Consider the following 19,074-nt stretch of genomic DNA (forward strand, 5'->3'; position numbering starts at 1 on the left):
CACAGTCAGACTGAGAAATAGCAGTGGCCCTCCTATGTCACCACGTGTCACATAAATAGACCAGCAAGGGAAACATAAGGAACATGCTGAGCAGGGAGCATCAGAAAATAACCTCAATTCCAAAGCTATATTTTTCTCAGCAAGTGAAGAATAAAATACAATGTGATTGGCCTCTGCCCTTGCCAATATACAGAAGCAGTATCTGTTGTGTGCCAGGCATTGGCTTTCCTGCAATGCCGAGGCTGCCTGGTCAGGGGCTTTGCCCCCAGCCTCCAGGCCAAACAGACCTAATGAAAAGTCATTACAAAGAAAGGAGGGTGTCCTGAAATACTGCAATTAGAAATTAGAATGATACCAGCAAAGACTCAGTAATTCCGATGGCAGAACACTTAATCTAGTAGGTTCCTTGGAGATTCATGCATGAAGAAAAAAGGCCGAGGTACAAAAATGCACACTAATTCACACTGTTTATGGCTAACACCATTATTTTACTCAGGACCAATCTGAAATTCTGGAAGGAGCAAGAGGGCAAAGGGTGAGACTCAGATAGTGAAGTCTCACCGCAGCAGGGCCCTTAAGGGTGCTTAGTAAGAGTAGCTCGACTCATGGGGTTCTCCCCACCACAAACTGGTATTCTCAGTGCCCATCCCTCCTTCAGTACCTCTCCTATCCCTGTCCAAATGTCCAGTCTGCCTGCCTGTGGAGCTCTGAATTACTGCCCATCCTTTGGTGAAGGATGAGAGATCAGATAAGAACCCAGGAAGACCTGAGCCAACGGTAGGAATAACTGTGACTCACATTCTCACTTACAAATTAAATGTCAGGGCCCAGACGGCAACTGGCTGGAGCCGGAGGAGAAGTGAGATGGAAGGGGCAGGCACTTCACAGTTAGAGGTCTCCAAAGGAGCAGACTGCACAGCCACCTCCTAGGAAGTATGACTGTCCGGAGGGAAGGCCTGAGGTCTCTCACCTGTTAATGTAAATGCATGAACACACACACATATACACCTTCCCACTGGTAATACACATATCAGTACAAAAACAGTGCCTGAGTCATCAACCTTCAGCATGTTTAGCAACCTTGTATCAGAGATATGAAAGAAGAGGATTGGAAGACTGAGGTGACTTGTCTGTGGCTGACTGCTTATTACGCTAGAAGCTGGTACCATTGTTCTTTCTGCTGACTCAGCCATCCACCTGCTGGGTGAATCCATCACAGGTTGCTTGGCACACTGGGGTAGAGACAAGTGGGAAAGGCGGGGACTCTGGGCTTAGGCAGATTCCATTTGAATCCTGGTTTTATCATTATTGGCTGAGTGGCCTTGGACAAGTCTCAATTTCCCTCATCTGTATGCTAAGGAGAGTAGTATCTACTCCCTGCTTAGTTTCAAGGATTCTGTGAGATTCCACATGTGCCGCACCCGGCTCAGTGCCTCAAGCACAGCTGCTTCCTTAAGTGACAGATGTTAGTAATTCTCACATTAATATTTAGATTTGTGGCTAATTTAGATGGCTCTGCCCAGCTTGGTTGAGCCTTAATCCATGGGCAGTTCCAGAGAAGGGAGTCAGAATACACCAATGGGGGAGCTCAATGTCACATGCAAAGGCTCCTGACCCTATGGTAACAGAATAGTCTCTTCCCACAGTTTCCACACTAGTCTGCCAGCTCTGGCTGCTTTGCAGAAATATTTGGTGACAGAGTCTTGGATAGATTCCGAAATGTCAATAATTTATACACAGGGGTCAGGTAATTTCGTCAGCTATATTCTTCAGTCTTTTGATTTGAACTCTCTCCATGGAAAAGTCAGTTTAATTCTGCCCCCAAGCCTCCGTATTTGCCTCCCAGTACTGGCTTCCTAATTGCATCAGGAGAATTGCATGAAGTAACGTGTCAAAAGTCCTCAGCAAGTGCTTGACAAGCTGTAAGAGCTCAGTGAAGGCTTGTCATCGTGGTGGCTCTAGGGTTGTGGCCACTGTGGTAATGACTGTGGCCTGATTCAGCCAGTTCCCCAGGGACAGTAAGAAGGTCTGCACGTGACATTGGGGCAGTTTTGATTCAATGAGGATGTACTCCCTATAGTAAGGCAGTAAGAAAATGGTACATCCATTCATCCACCCACTGGACAAGCTCTCACGGCCCACTATGTGTCAGCCTGGCCTGCAGGCTGGGACACACTATAAACAGGCCCCAGTCCCTGGTTCTCATGACATTGTGTTTTAAGAAGTCACCACATGTGCCTAAGACTAAATCAGACTTTCTAGGTGCTTTCTTGGAACCAAGATCCCTTGAATCTTACTTTGTCAGGTCTCCATCAGTCCCTTGGTCTTGACGCTTATGGACCCACACTATGTTCTTAGGAGCCAGTGAGCCCATGACAGATGGTCTCTCCCCTGAGAGAGGGCAAAACCAAGCACCACCCTTCCTCTTCCCCTTCCCCATCCCAGAGCCTGAGGGACCTCACCTGGCTTCCTTTGGGACTTTGCCCCTTTCCCTAAGATGCTGCCTAGCAGATTCCCTCAGTCCCACCTCCTACTCCTGCACCTCCTATTCCAGTTCTTGATATTATGCCTGCCCCTCCCCTCCCCAAGTGGGTTCCACAAAGCTACAGCTCTCACAGTGAGCCCAGGGGTGAGGTCACCACTCCCAGCTCTCTAACCAGCTAAGAGGCATTTCAGGACACACTTCCTTGCTCAGAGTTTCAGCTCCTCCTCTGCAGAGTGACAGTGTCCTGAGGATTAAATGAAAGGAACAATGACCTGAGCCCTGCTGGTGCTCAGGGCAAGGCAGCACCCACACTTTCTCCTTAGAGCCCTACACTCGGGCCATACCACTACCCGCCAGGCTGAACCCAAGCATCAGCCCAGCCCCTGAGCACCCCCTCCTCAGCTCGCCTCTCTGAGACAAATACCAGAGACTTCTGTACGGTGCTAGAGGACTGCTGGCATGCCAACACCCCGCAGGCCTGGTCTCCCAGAATAAATTATAGCACAAAACATTAGACTTGTTAGCAGGGAACCAACAATTGATTTTATATACAATTTGGAAAGAGGAGAATATTATTGTGCTTTGTTTTCCTATGGCTATTATCCCCATAAGAGCTCATTTCTACCTCTTAACAGGGGTTTACTTGAACTGATGAATTGGTTAAAAACCTTCCTGTCCAATTTCAATTTACTCAGCATGACATAAGCTGTAAAGCATTTAGCAAGAGTGTAAATTCAGCCAGTGCAGCTCCCTTAGGGACACTGCTGTCCTTCCACAAATACCCTAACCCCCTCCCCCCTTCATGGAGCTCTGGGGAGATAGCACAAGATCTCTGGGGAAATGGGGGTGCAGGGTCAAATTAGGTGTATCACTTCCCCCAGAGCAGGACAACTGACAATGTACCTGGAACCGTATCTAGATGTGGGTAGGAGTATAGAGGGAGAGTCATATGGCTAAAGTTGTCTTGGTTGAATGCAGAGGATGAGAGATTTTAGTCCTTGCCCATGGCTCCCATTCCCAAAAGGATTCTCATGAAACAGACTATCATGTTGAGGCCCCTTCACCCTGGTGTTGCCAGGTTTCTCACAAACGTTTTTAGCAAAGTGCTATCTCTCAGGCTTACAACCACCTTGGGCTTGAGTAGAACCACAAAATTGGCCACTTGGTACAGGGACAACAAAGACTGGGTTGTCATGGACAATTCAGCAGATTACACCCCAATCCCATTACCAGACTTCACAAATTCCAAGTTAAACTCTTCTTCCTGATATAAACACAGGCCCCGTCCTTTCCCAGAAACCCGCCAGAGCGGGCAATACAAGCTTCCTGAAAATGTCATTCTTTCCCAGCCAGGCAGGTTCAGTATCCCAAGTCTCTCTGCTCCACAGCCCAATGTCAGATGTTGCAGGTCCACTGATGGTCCCTTGTTCCTGAAGACAAGTCATTGAACATCCCTCCTAACTTCCCCCAATGCCATGCCTTTAGGTCAGACAGATCCTTCTCTTAAAGCCATCCTCTGAGATGAGCCCAGTCTCTAAGTCAGGCTACTAACCTACGCCAGCTACTAATGAGGCTGTGGCTGGATCTCAGTGCTTGGGAGACCCAGACACCTGCCTTTCTTCCCAGCCATGTGCATCCCTCAAAATCAGTCACAGAGAGATGTGGCTCCTCAGTGATGAAGGAAGCCTAGCAAAGGTGTGGAATGGGTCCTGTAGCCCTCTGGATCAAGTGTTGCTGGCTTCAAGACTTCACCCAAGGTGTCCATCAGGAAAGCCCTCAGCGCCCAGCTCACAGTAAGCATAAGTTCTCTTTCCAATCAGCCTGATCAAGATCCCTATTATCCAACATCTCACTTGTATGTAACACTCTGGAGGAATCCTTTTTATTTTTTAAGGTAGACTAAAGGAGCAATTAATTTGTAACAGTAAAGAAGAATGTGCAAACAAAATTTTTACCAGAGGGTCATTTGTTATTCATTCATTCACCCAGTCATTCATTCAATAAACACTACTCGGAGCTACCTGAGGGCTAAGGCGGGAGAAAGCAACGGTTCTATAATCCTCCTGGCCTGAGGCATTGCCATTCATTTCTCTTCATGCATTTGCTTCACTGTGAGAACTGTCATGGCCTTATTAATATTACTGACTACAATTTACTGAATGCTAGCAATCGGCTATGCCCTCTGCTAAGACCTTTCTTTCAAAGATGGTTTCATAAAATCCTCACAAGCCGTTGAGTTCCTGGGATTACCCTCATGTTACTGAGAAGAAGCTGGGTGGTTCTGACAGCAAATGACAGAGCTGAATGTGCAGCCCACTGTCAGGGTCCACAATCTATGCTCTTTGCTCTCCACTAGACTTAGAACTTCCAGATGATTCAAATCCTCAGAGAGATGCTCATAATGACATCATAACTTCCTTCTTCATGCAGCCCCTGCCTGCAGCCTGAGGGAAGGGAAGAAAACTGAAATGCTTTTAGGAGGCCTGAAAGAATACATGAGAACCTCCCAAACTGTGAAATCTACATTCCCACCCCACCTCACCCCAGGCCCCATCAAAGCCTTCCTCCTCCTCCAAGAGGCCTCTGCAGATGCTGACTGTCCCTGGCCCACCTCTGCCCCGATGGTCATGGGTTCAGAGACTATCAGGAGCTGCAGTTAGCAGGTGGTGACTCTGGAGCCCAGGAACCTTGATGGCTCATGTCATACACAGGCATGAGGCAGAGGTGGGGCTGGACTCTCTGTCTCCTGTCCTCCCCACTCTACCATCTACTATAATATCAAGGGGGCTCAGTCTTGCTCAACCCTCTGTAACTGTGGACTGAGCCAGGTCTATACTCTGCAGCTTTGTGTGGGCTCAGAATCCAGTGCACCTGTCTGTTCATGAAGGCAGTGTTTCATCCCTGGGTAAGACCAACTCATCTGGACAGAGAGGCCTTACCTGTTCAACAACTCTTCCCACCTGGGTAATTCTTCCCCTTCCTTCAAGCCTGACTCAGGCCACATCTCCTTCAGGAAGCTGGCACAGCTCTCCATTCTACACCTCTCTCCAGCAGACACTGATATTTCCATGGAGAGCAGTTGTAGCTCATTCCTCTGCATATCTCCAGCCCCAGCCCTAGCCCCAGCCCAGGACCTGGCACAGAGAAGCATTCAATAAATCACTGCTGAATAAATTTTGTTGACTACACCAGAAGTGATACAACAGCCTCAAGCTCAAATAGATATTTCATTATCTGGTGAGAAATTAAAAGATGCCAACTCATCTTTAAAATAATTGACTGCTCTTTTATGAGTCCTCTCATCTCATTTTTCTCAAGCCCTGCAGAGCAATGAAGCTCTTCATACCCCTCATAATCAGAGGTACTATTTATTCTATAAGCATTTCATTTAACAGCACTAAGATCCCACATCTTTAGTGGTCATTTCTTTTCTCTGGCTTCAGGAAGGACTACTCATAACTATTCAGTCCTGAGAAGAGCAAACGAATGCCAAGAAGAAAGCCTGATAATTCTAAGCCATCATCTTCCCTTTGACTGGTTTCCTCGAGGTAAAAATTCACAATTAAAGGCAGTGTTGCCTACCCAAGCTTTTACAAAGACCCCATCAGCCCTCCATAACATTATGCATCACAGCTGACATGGGGCAAAGGGCAGGCAAACAATGGGTCTCGTCATCATTCCTTTAGCTTTTCTGGAAGTGAAATCCCACCATTACACTTAAGAGCTATTTCTAAAATGGGCATTTTCTTCCAGCCACTGACCCATCATGAGACCTGAAAAGAGAGCCTGCAGTGCCCCTTGGAAACAACAGTGTCAGCATCTAGCTCATTCTGAGTGGAACTGCAGGAGGCAGCCTTGGGTGGCAATCCTGCACATGTCCACAGTGGCAGAAGGCCCACCATGGCCAGCTGCAGCTATGTTCAGGATGAGCAACGCAAAGCAGTTCATAAGCTGCTTGCAGCCAGCATTGTCACCGGAGGTTTCTGACAGATCACACTTCTATCACAAAAGCACATGCTTTTCTTATGTTTCATATTTTAGAACTAGGTTTTGAACACCTACTCTGTTTGAGACACTGTGTTAGGTGTTGTGAAGACTACAACTTTGAATTTTAATGACCCCCATTTACTGGCAGTATGTGGAGAGCACACCCCACCAGACGCTTTATGCATGCCATCTTGTATGAGGCCAGAAACTCTGGGTGAGAGGTGTCTTATGAGAGTCAGTTCTAACTTAACTACTCAAGTAAATTAAATCATTGACTCTCAGACTGTGTTGCTCATCAGAATTGTCTGAAGAAGTTTTAGAAATTCTGATATCTAGGCTATACCCCAGCCCAAATTATAGCAAAGTCTCTAAGAGTAGGATACAGACATCACTGTTTTAAAGCCTACAGGTAGTTCCAGCAATGGCTGAATGACTGGCTTTAGTTCCCACAGCCTGTAGTATAGGAACCAGGTGACTTGGGCCCAGACAGGTCTGACTCCAAAGTCAGTGTCCCATCCTTTATGTCATTCTACCTGTAGGTCCCTTTAGGTTGTCCACAGACAACTTAACTATCAACAGTATCACAGAGTCAGTTAATTACAGGTAGAATATATAGTGCACAAAGCAAGGAGGCAGGAGAGCAAGCACAACCCCTGTGAAGAGGAACTCCACAGAATAAGTGGAGGCAGGGTAGAAAGACAGGTGCAGGCGACTGACATGGTTGGTAACAGGAAGCCCCTGAGGTTCTCCAAGTGGCAATAATGTGACTGTGGATATGCTCTAGGAAGAGTCCTCTGGCTGTGGTACTGGGGAGGCACTTAAGGTCTACTGTAGAACAAGAAAATGATTACAATGTTCTCTGAAAATGGGAGAGTGAATGCGGGGTGTTGGGTCTGCTGAAATATTCTGTAACACAGGACCCAGGCTGTGTAACCCTTGGAAAGTCAAATAACATCTTCTTCTATAAAGCATGCAATAATTCTAGTTTACCCTGGCTTGTTTGGCTCAGTGGATTGAGCGTCGGCCTGCGAGCTAAGTGTCACTGGTTCGATCTTCCAGTCAGGGCACATCAGAGAAGGAAAACTCTGACTCCAAAAAACCTCCGCTGCCTTGCGGCATACCTCTTCAGGGGAAAGGCTAAGGGAGTAAACCCCGACAGAAAATCCGGAGCCGGAGTCCCTAAGGCGGTTTGACGTTGTAGTCAACACCGGCAACTCCTGCGGCGTACCTGAAGCCAAGCTGTATTGATTCCGTCTTTCCCTTGGATCCTTCAGCTGCGAAGAGAGGGGGGTCTGCTGCATGGGCAACAGCAGACCCTCCATATCACCCTGCCCAGGCTCTGTAGCTTCAGCTTCACTGGGGAGGACATCCAGCGTCATCGCAAGATGTCGATTCAACACGGGAGGAGACAGATACCGTGTCACTCCCGAGTCGGACTGCACAACCACTCTTGGCGGTGCAGATAGACTCTTAAGAAGCTACACCATCGTCTCTCGAGACAGACGGCTGCCGACGAATTCTAGTTTGATGTGAAGATAAAATAAAGATGTAAATATATACACATGGGTTGAGATGGTCTCAGTTAGGAGAAAGATGCAACCTTCCCAAGAATTAATGACTGACCCAGGGTAGGTCAGCGAGACTGGAGGAATAAGAGCCACTGTATGACAGAATGAACAAGACTTGGCAGTGACTGACATGTGGAAGGCCTTGCTTTTGGTAGCAGCTCTGTCATTTACTGGTTAAGTGACCTTGCACAAGTGACTTAACTCTCCATTCCTTGGTATCCAGCTCTGATGAATAAGAAGAATAAAGCCTTCCCTGCCCATCTCACAGGCAAGCTGGAGTCACAAATGAGAAAATGCATGTGAACACATTCAGAGGAGTGAAAAAGCATTATCTACAAAATCTTACACAATTTCATGATGTTATTAATACTGTGCATGTTCTTTATTTTTCCAGGCTCTTAAACTTGAAGGCTATGCTACCATATGAGAACAATTTTAATAATGATTCTTTTATAGCTCTAAGTTATGAACAAATAAAAAGAGTTTATATCTTTTGCTGCTGCTAGAGAATAGACTTACCATCATGAATCTGAATTAAAATGTCAATAATTTTTATTTGAGTTCCTTAAAATATAGTTAATTTCTTTTTACATTTTCCCCTTATTTTATGCAGCAATATATTGTACATATTGAATTTCTGAAATGCTTCAAGATCCAAACTAACCAGAACCCAAAATCATAAAAAAGTTACCTTCTGTCTTCCTCTTGAAAAAAAGATAGGATTTACTGGAGCTCTCACAAGCTAGTGGTCATGAGGGTCACAATGCTTATACCAAGAGTCCTCAAGCAATTATATTTATGGAAACCTAGGTAACACACAAAAGGGATTGCAAAAGAGAATAGATTTGAAGACTAATCTTCAATTATCCCCAGAATTCTATTAACTAGTATTCACAGTTTCAAAGAACCAAGGTTTGGGGATTACAGTATTCCCTCACTTATCGCGGGTATTACGTTCCAGACCCCCCCACCCCACGAAGTAGGAACCTTACATTTATTCTACACTCTTAAACCTATGTAACTTTAACAACATATGTATATAAATACTGCAAAATCCCGTGATATATCAAAAAATCTGCGATAAATCATTAAATATAATATTTTTTAAAATCCCGCGATACAGTGAGGCTGCGCTAAGTGAACCGCGATATAGCGAGGGACTACTGTATGGAATTCTAGTGAACTCTGGCCTCCAGTTTACTCTGTGGACTCCAGTTAATTCTTTGGTCTCTGTGACTTCTAGTGTGAGTGCTAAATTCTCCTAGCATCTCATATGTTCAAGAAGGCATACATGACATCCAAGGAGACAGTCTCATTTGGGTTTCTCAACCTACTCTAAACCAAATAACTAATTATTACGTATTTTAATTAGGCCAAATATTTAGTTATATTTACTGCTACACAGATATATATTTATATGTGTACACAAGGCCTGTCCAGGAAGTAGCCAGCCATGTACTATGAAAAATAGAGACATTTATTGCAGAAGATATAAGATTCAAAAAACATTGTACATAGGACAACGATTCCTCAGTCCCTTTCAAAGTCACCCTCAGCTTCTCCATTGTATTTTCCTGAATAACTGACCCAGGGTAGGCCAGTGAGACTGGAGGAGTAAGAGCCATTGGATGGCAGAATGAACAAGATCTCTCAAAAGTAGCCTTTATTCCCCTGCTTCAGAAATTCATCCCATTCATCCACCATCCCTGTGACTTCCAAGTCAGAGCCTTACTTCTGCCATGATCAGGGGCAGGGTCAGCAGCACTGGCCAGGAGGCCAGTCCCACCAAGGCCCTTTACCAAGGATGGTAGCAATTTATGAGCTTCAGGCTTCCTTTACCCTCAATATATTTACACATGTCTATGCCCCTACACATTTTTCCTCTCCTGAATTAGAACTCCAGATTTCCAAAGGAGACAGCCTAGAAATATGGCTGCATAGTGGGGTGCTGACCTCTGCCTCACCCTTACTAGTGACCTTTCTCTTCAATCCACCTAGTCCTTGGTTTGGGGCCTGCTACTTTACACAAACAGACCCCCAAAAATGATTCAGCCACAGGCTTGAGTCTGAGCATCTTCCCTTTCACTCATTCAGTCCATCAACCAATACGACATATTTATGAGGATGGCATCTGGTGACTTCAACCATCTATCTCATGCTCAAATGTAAGAGACAAATTAAAAAATAAACAAACCGTGAGAGTGCAGTGTGGTCCATGCTCCAACCTTTCCAGCACCTACCTGTTCTCCATGGGGCCAGTGTTGATGAAGTTCCTAGCATATTCAAGAGGTAAACAGAGGAACACTACCTAAATGGGCCAATCATCAAACCACTGTTCAGTAGGTTGTTGCGGCAAGTTGATCTTGAAAGAGAGGAGCAAGAGAGAAGGGCATGGGTTTTGCAGAGGGTGAGTAAATGCGCATGCCTCAGAATACTACTGGAGCACACTAGGGCTTCAGGAGGATGCAGAAGGATGCAGGAGCCTGCTGGAGAAATCAGGAGGCTGAGTGAGGGCTCTGGGCTCTGGCAAGAGGAAGAGATGGATCCCATAACGGGAGCCAAGCTAAGCCCTGGTGCATCCTCTGATTCTCAAGAGGTCTGGTCCAGCCCTGAGGTTGATACCCTAAGAAAGGAATGTGTTTGCCTCCCTGTCTCTTGATACCCTATAACAGAGTTAGCCACTCTGCCCTGAATCTGGGTGGTGCATTATCATTCACCCACCCTTCTTCCACAACGCTCACCAGAGCAGAGGTCCCAAGACCATGACCCAGAAGTCCAGGCCCCAGGTGTGGAGGATGCCATTCCCACCCCACATCTAGCTTCTGTCCTGAGCTACAGAGGACACACAGCTTGTTCACAAGTCCAAATTCCACCTACCTACCCTGCTGCCTGTCTTCTGGGCCCCTACAAAGGTAGTGAGAGGTGCTTCCTGACAGATATACCAAGGCAGAGGGGTTGGTTCAGCAAGCCGTTGTCAAAGAATGAATTGACGGCAACCTTTCATCCGAAGAACCATTGCCTTCAACCAGGCTTGTTTAAATGACAGAGCTTTTCATTAATTCTTTTAAACAGCCTTTGGACCAAATAATGGGAAAGCACTTCCTTCACCAAATGACACTGTGTAAACATTCTGGGGACCAGGAGAGGGTGGCGCTAAAATCAAAAATACATAAAATGTAATCACTAAAGAAAACTTCCAGAGTGTAAAATACCATCCACTGTGGTAGTGTCTAAAGCCTGCCATTGAGAGGAATGGAGATGCCTGGGAGAAACAGCAGCTCGCTGTTTTGGAGGACAAGAAGGTCATTCCCCGACAGAAGAGAAGCGAGGCATCCACAGTGGGCCAGAGACATGTGGCTGAGAGGTGAAATTAAACCTCCTGGAAATAGTGGTTTATGGCACTGGCAAAATGCATTTCTATTGTTTAGATAAAAATGAAGAAAGAAAGAAAGAAAAAAAAGTGATCTCAGGAAAGGTTTGGGGTTGCATAGCCCACAGGCTCTAGGGAGAAGACACAGGACTCAGTCCTTCCGTTCACGAGCCTGTCTCACGTTCTCTTCAGAAGGCAGCCCAGACTGGAAGTGCGGAGCTTCTATCCAACTCCTCAGCCCTCCCCTGAGCTCCTCTGGGGCGGCTTGGCCCCACACTGGGTGCTGAGGCACAGCAGCACCTTCAACCCTGAATGCCTTCTCCCCTTCCCCGCCAGCTCACACTTTGTTTGAGACCTCCACCCTGCAGCTTCCTCTGGCTCTACAGATTGGATTAGAACATGTACTTGCACCATATCTGTGCTACCTTCTCTCATCATGCACTCTCTTAGATGCCACATGCCCTTCCCATGTCATGCATAACACCTGCACCATCCTCACGCATGGCCCAGACTAGATTATATTGTGATAGTTCCCCCTCTAGACAAGGAGACCCTTGAAAGCACTTTCTGCAGGGCTCCATCCCTGAGACAGAGGACACTGTCAGCACTCAGCAAACATGCGGGTGAGCTGAGGGAGGACAGTGACATGAGGGCCACAGTTCTCAACTGTGTGCCAAGGCAGCATGGGGAGCTGAGCAAACTCACAGAGATGTCACTGAATTCTTTAGGTTTCTGAAGGAACTACAAAGACATCTGTCAGACACCATGCAAACATGAGTTCTAGGTCATTCAGTTTCAACACTAGATGGCTGCATACCTTCCATAATGGCACATCTTTGTGAACCTTGGTTTTTAGGACCACTATGATAAAAGGCAAGAACTGTGTGAAAATCAATGTGGAATAAGACCTGAGGATGGCAGTGTCCCATGTAGGTCCATGGGCTGAGACATGGTGCAGTGCCCTGCAGGCACTAAGTTGTTAGAACATAAACAGTTACTAAAGTTTGGGGACCAATCTATTTAATAAGTGGAACTACTATGGCCCAGGGACACTATAAAAAATTACTACATACACAAAGAGTGCTATGAGGTGAGAAAATTGGGGAGCCTCTGCCTTAAGGGGAAGTTAGTATAGGGAGTAGGTGGGCAGCTCTCAGGCCTGCCCTGGCAATGTCACACAAGCCCACCAGCACTGCTATTCACTCCAATATCTGGCAGTTCCTACCAGTAAGCAATAAGCACTGTGCTGAGCCCCAAACCACACAGAAGGGCTTCTCGAGGGCAAGGCCCCTACTCCAGCACCTGCCCCAAAACTGTGCAAGATGCTGTCCAGGTGAGTTCCTTGACAAATCATACTGAGAGACACACAAACCACAGCAATTGTCCCTCCCACAAGCCAGATTATGAAGCCAGGAAAGCAAAGGCTTTTGGGATATGACTGCAGTTCCCAAACAGAGAAGCCAGCACAAAACTGACAGCCTGCAAAACTCAAAAATAAAAGACCTTACTAGACATTTTGGAAACTCTTCTCCTTAGAATCAATGTGGTGAATAACTGAGAAGACTCAGAAAAGAACAGAAGACTAGCATAGAGACTATATCAATTTCTGCCCATCTTCCTGGATCCTAAATAACCCCAGGTATGCTGGGGTGCAGGGCCCCAGGGTGGGCCATGTGTGAGCTGGGCATCCTTGGACTGCTTCAGCGGGAGCCCACATTATATCAGATAATATGCTCCCAGGAAGAATAGAGGAAGAGGTGGTTGAACCTTTCAGCCATGAGCAATCTCCTCTGCAGAGCACAGGGGTTCAGGTTTGCAGGACCAATGAAATAAGAGCAGGTGCCGTACACCACTCAAAGGACAAAAACGATCTCATCCTTTTTCTTGCCATTTCAAGGCCTATCCCGGTCCTTCAAAGAGGGTGTATACTCTGTCATCTCTCTCCTTCTTACCTGGGACCTTGGGCAGGTTTTCCAAACTCTGTGTCTTGGTTACCACATCAAAAAAAAAAAAAAAAAATGGAGATGACAATTCTGGCCCACATGACTGTTAGCATTAAATGTTAGGGGGTATGGAAAGTTTCTGAAACAAGAAATATGGTTTCTTTCCTCTACTTCTGCTCTCCGAATCATGCAATCTAACATTCCGTGTTTTACCTTGTATTACTTTCCCACAAGTGTGCCACATGCTTCAAAGAAGCCGTCTCTTGATCACTCCCTCCTCTGACTGCTGCTCATGCTTAGGTTTCCCCTTATTATGTAAATTTGTACCGTTATTTGTTCAATAATTATCTATTGGATGTCTCTTCCTGACAAGGACAGCAAACAAGAAAAGCCAGTCTGCCTTCATAAAATTCCCCTGTCAGACTGGCAGTATGGTTATTTCCACCCCATGTACCCTACTCCTCACACTCAAAAGGCAAAGGGGTTCTAGAACAGGAAAAGGAGGTGATACCATTGGCAGAAGAAGACAAAGTCGTTTTATCACAAAGTATAGTAAAGAAAAGAAAAGTTGAATCCAAGCAGAACCCTGCAATCAAAGACCAGAAGGACCTGGGAATGTTCTGCTGAGAAAAATAGGGAAGGGTCTGGGGTACCTTGAGCAGAGCTAGGGTTACAGACCTCATGTGGGGAGCAGGGGTTGAAGAAGTCCCTGTATGCACAGAGTATCCTCACGGCTACTCTTTCTGAATACCTAAAATGGCAGGAAGGGGTCTCCATTAATTAATTATTATTATTATTATTATAATGAGTAAATGTTTTATCCTAAAAGATAATTACTACTAACAAAAGATGCTAGTTAATTAACATACAACTACCACATGACTCATCCATTCCATTTCTTATCCAGAGAAACACACGCACACAGTGTTCACTTAAGACTTGTCCATGAACGTTCACAGCATCTTTATTTGGAAACAACCCAGATTTCCATCAGCTGAATGGACAAACTAATTATACTTCATCCATAAAATGGAATACTAGTCAGTAATAAAAAGGAATAAATTATGTACATATGCTACAACTGATGAATACTAAAATAATTTAGTATTATTATACTAAAGAAAAAGAAAAGCCAGACAAAAAAGAGAGTATGTGTTGAACAATTCCATTTACGTAAATTTCATAAAATGCCAACTAACTACAGTGACAGAAAGCCCAACAGTGGTTTTCTGTGAGGGTGGGAGCGAAGTGGGGAAGAGCAGCAGGAAGAGAGTATAAAGAGTCAGTGGGACAATTTTGGAGTCTAGGGATTTGTTCATTATTTTAGTTGTGATGGTGGCTTCATGGGAGTGCCAAAACATAGCAGTGTGCACTTTAAATATGTGCAGTTTACTGTATGTTAATTATACCCATTAAGAAAATGGCAATAGAGGATAAAGAAATAGAGGAATATAAACAGGAATATAAATAGATCTCTCTTGGAAAGCAGTTTGGCAAATTTAACAAGAACCTTAAAATGTCCTTATCCTTTGATACCTCTTCTAGAGCTGTACCTTAAGGACATAAAAAGAGATACAAAATTCTCACTGCAGAATTTATTTATAATGAAAAAACTGGAAACCACTAATATATGTGACAAAATGACTGCTCTGATAAATTATGGTACACTCACATACTGAAATATTATGTAGCCATTAAAGTCAATGCTTATGAGGAGTTTTTAATAACCTGGAAAAATCCTTACATGAAAATGTTAAGTGAAAAAAAGCAAGGTATAAATTGTATATATGTCATGAATTAAATTATGTAAAAATATGCATAGAAAAATCTCTGAAATACTTTTAGTATTAACTCTGAGTGATGAGGAATATAGGTAATTTTTAATCTTTTAATGAAAATTTTAAAATGGTGTTACTATTTTAATGTATTTCTTTAATTTTCTACAAGGAAAATATATTTTTAAATTACAAAATAAATTTAAAAAACATATTTAAAGAAATCCTCTAGTCTTCCTTAGTTCTTGAAAAAGCAAGCCCTGCTATAAAGATAAAAACCAGATTGCCTTTCTCTAATCCTTGCATCTGTGAAAATGTGGAAATATCTCATTGCCAGTTACCACTCTATAACTTGAATCCACATTCCCTTCTCTACTTTTAGATCACCTAGAGAACCAATGGATGAATACCATACCTTGTTGCTTAATTTTATTCTGTGTCTTGTTAAAACTCTACTTCTCTCCACATTTTGAGTGTGTAAGCCCTCTGAATGCAGAGGTGGGGTTTTTTCCTTCATTTATGCATCTCCTACCACTCCCACCCCACCTTGCCACAGTATCTAGGAAAGAGCTGAGGGTGCAGGGGTGAACAGGGACACACATACACACACAGTGATGACATAAATTAATAATAATGCCATATTATGTTCTTATACACAGTCAGCTTTTCAGAGCTATCTCCTGTTTTAATCAAAATGCCAGCAAAACAAGGACCCAGGGAGATAGATGGTAAGACTTTTGCTGAGAATAATTTCAGGAGTCTTTCCCTGCCTCTGATATGAACAATTGACAGAAGTACTGGCACTCCAGGGTCACCCAATAGCCTGCGAACTTTCACCATGTCCCTCTCCTCTCTGTATCTCCACTGCTCAACCCAGACAGAAATTTTGCTAAATTCTTATTTCTACAAGATAGGGTTAACAATTAGGTAAAGGGATGGCTGTACATTCTAATCTATTTTCTCTAAATTAACATTTATCCAAGAGAAACTTAATTTTTTGAAGACCAAAGATGTGACTTTCTAAACTGTAACTTATTTCACAACGGCCTTTGCAACAGCCCAAGATGACTGCCACCCTGAGGAGACATGGCCCCTCCCTCAAGTCTCACTCAACACCTAGATGTAAAGCTGGATCAGCCCCTGGTGTCTTACATCATCAATGACACAGCACACCAAAATAATATTCTAAAATAGTTGAATACTTAAAAACATCTAAAGTGATGGAAGGTAGAGAAGAAAAAGAGACACAAACTGTCAGGAGAGTCAGCAGGTAGGTACTGGTCCCTTGGTGGTTCCATCCCAGCGTTCAGCCTGGGAGGAATGCTAAGGGTACAGAGATGGCATGGCCATGCCCTCCACAATCAATGCCAAGAAGGTTCTGTCTTTGGTGTTCTCCTAAGCAATGAGAAATCCCCAAAGCTTTGTAACTAAGGGATTATATGTTCAGATCTGGCGAGGGATGCCTAGGAGGGGAAAAAGACTAAAAACACAGTGAAGAGACATATCAACAAGAGCCTGAACTAGGGTGAGACAGAGAAGATGGGAAAAAGAGAATGGAGATAGCGTGGTAATTTGCTGAGCTGGTTCATAACAGCTCCCCAAAAACTGATTATGCATATCACTTCCCAAATCCATGTTCAATGATGCTGCATTGGGAGCTCAAAATCATGGCCATGATAGAAGTATTTACACTCAAGAAACTGGTCAATTCTACAAATCAGAGAGGTACCCCTCCCCCAGAAAGCCAGTTATTAAATCTTGACACAAACCACAGGATACAGTGTTTTGGAAACTAGCTGGATTGGGGAGGTAAAGCGATGAATCTAGGATGACCCCTAATGTTTTGAGTCTGGGTCTGAGGATGGATGAAACTCTGTCCCTGGGGTCAGAAGTGGAGAAGGTGAGTTCAACCAAAGACATTTTGAATTTGAGGAATCTGTAAGGCAACCCAAAGAATGTGGTTTGAACATAGTGATATTCTGTTTGGAAAGGTTGGGAGACAGTTCTGAACTGCAGAAGTTGTATTTAGTCATAGGTATGGACAGGTACAGTCAAAGAAAAGAAAGGGCAGAGGGATGATCCTGGGACTCTGTAGAAGCCAACATTTAAGGGAGTTGTAAAAGAGATGACTGGCAAAGGAAATGGAGGAAATTCAAGAAGCAAAGGGAAAGAAGGTGGAGATGTCCCAGGATATAGGAGGCAGAGAGATTCAACAAGTGGGGATAGCCATATTGTTAAATGCTACAGACCTCAACGAATCTTCTGAGGCTGGCATCGCAGAGACCACTGGTGACCTTAACCGGATCAGATTTAGTAGAATGTAGGGATTTAGAGAATAGAAATAATAGCCTCTCTATGTTTAACCCTGTGATGATGTATTATTGTATCAGTCAGGATGTAAGCAGGAAAACAGTAACTACTCTAGGTACTTCAAAGGGAAGAAATTTAATGCAAAGAATCAATTACCCAAGTGATGGAGAACAGGAAAGCTGAACAGCAAATGGCAAAGCAGGAAGCCACTGTCACCCAGGACTAGAGGGACAAACAGAGGAAGCAGGGTCACTAGAGCCCAGAATCTGGAACCTTGCCAGGCTTCCTCTGCAGGAGGGGAATCATCAGGGGCAGGGGATGGGTGGCAGCAGTGAAATCTCCCAAGGCAGAGAGAGAGAGGGATAAATACTTTGGCTTCTCTCTTTTCCCCACTGGGGCCTCCCATTGGTTGAACCTAGCTAGAAATAACTGGCAAGGCAGCTGGGGAACATAGTTCCCTATCATACAGAGCCAAGCATCAAAAGGGTAAAAACAGATATGATAGCAAAAAGGCAAATGAATGACAATCATCTATTACATTTCATCCAACCTAGACATCATCAATTATAAGATCCATCCTGATTTAAGAGATGTTAACATTTGAAAATACAATAGTCATCTTAGAATTTTGATGAAATATGGTATATGGTATACCCATAGAGACTTGATGGGATGGTACATGCTTCACAGAGGATCTGTTTCTCAGATACATTGAGTTTCCTTTGCATGAGACTGTAGTCTAACCCTGACTCCACAGAGACACACCCACCCCTTAGAAGGAGCACAGGCTGCCAGCTGTGTTTCTCTGCAGGTTCCTAGTGGAGCTCCCTTCCCCAGTGCTCATTCCCCGGCCCACCTGGTATATCATGGCCAGCCATGTCTTCAAGTTCTTCATGTCACTCTGGCAGAAATCAAATTACTTTATCCATTGATGTCCCATCACATTCTACAACGGACTTCAGTCTTTTGTACAGAAATGCATGCAGTGCCAAAGAAGAAAAGTAATTACTGAGGCAGAGGAAGGGGAGATATGGACATCAGAGAGATAAAGCTCAAAACAAAAAAGCATACATAACTCATTCCCCTACTTCCTGGGCAAGTGATACAGGTGGGCATGTACACCACGTGGCCAAGAAGCCCTCCCAAGAGTAGGCCAGCAATAGTCTTGGTCCTCACTGTTAGTCCCACAGCCCCAGGCTCCTAAGAGACATTGGGCAAGGGTTCTGGTGGCCATATCCCTATCCAGGGCAACAACACATCCAGACTGCAAATCAAGTAGGACCAGGTATTTGCTCTGGCCAGCAGAGTGAGAGTTGGCCCAGTCCCTCCTTGTGAAGGAGAGAAAGCAGCCTGAGAGTCCTGGCTAAGCGCTGTTTCTGTGCAGCCCTGGCTGCATCAACATTGTGGATCAATAGCAAACACAGGGTCCCCCACTGGTGGGTGGATATCGGCTTTCTCACAGGCAGTAACTCAGCAGGCAAAAAGAATGAGATAAACAAGAGAAAGTACTTGCCTTTGAAGAGTTTGACATAAGGGCTCCCAGAGAGTTTCTGAGACTATCAGCACCTGAGAATGTTTGCTGCCCTAGCCGCGCCTCTCTAGCTCAGGGCAATGGGGCCCAGCATTAGAAAGAAGG

Source organism: Furipterus horrens, unplaced genomic scaffold, assembly GCF_987537825.1.
Source record: "Furipterus horrens unplaced genomic scaffold, mFurHor1.1.pri manual_scaffold_7, whole genome shotgun sequence".
Taxonomy (NCBI): Eukaryota; Metazoa; Chordata; class Mammalia; order Chiroptera; family Furipteridae; genus Furipterus; species Furipterus horrens.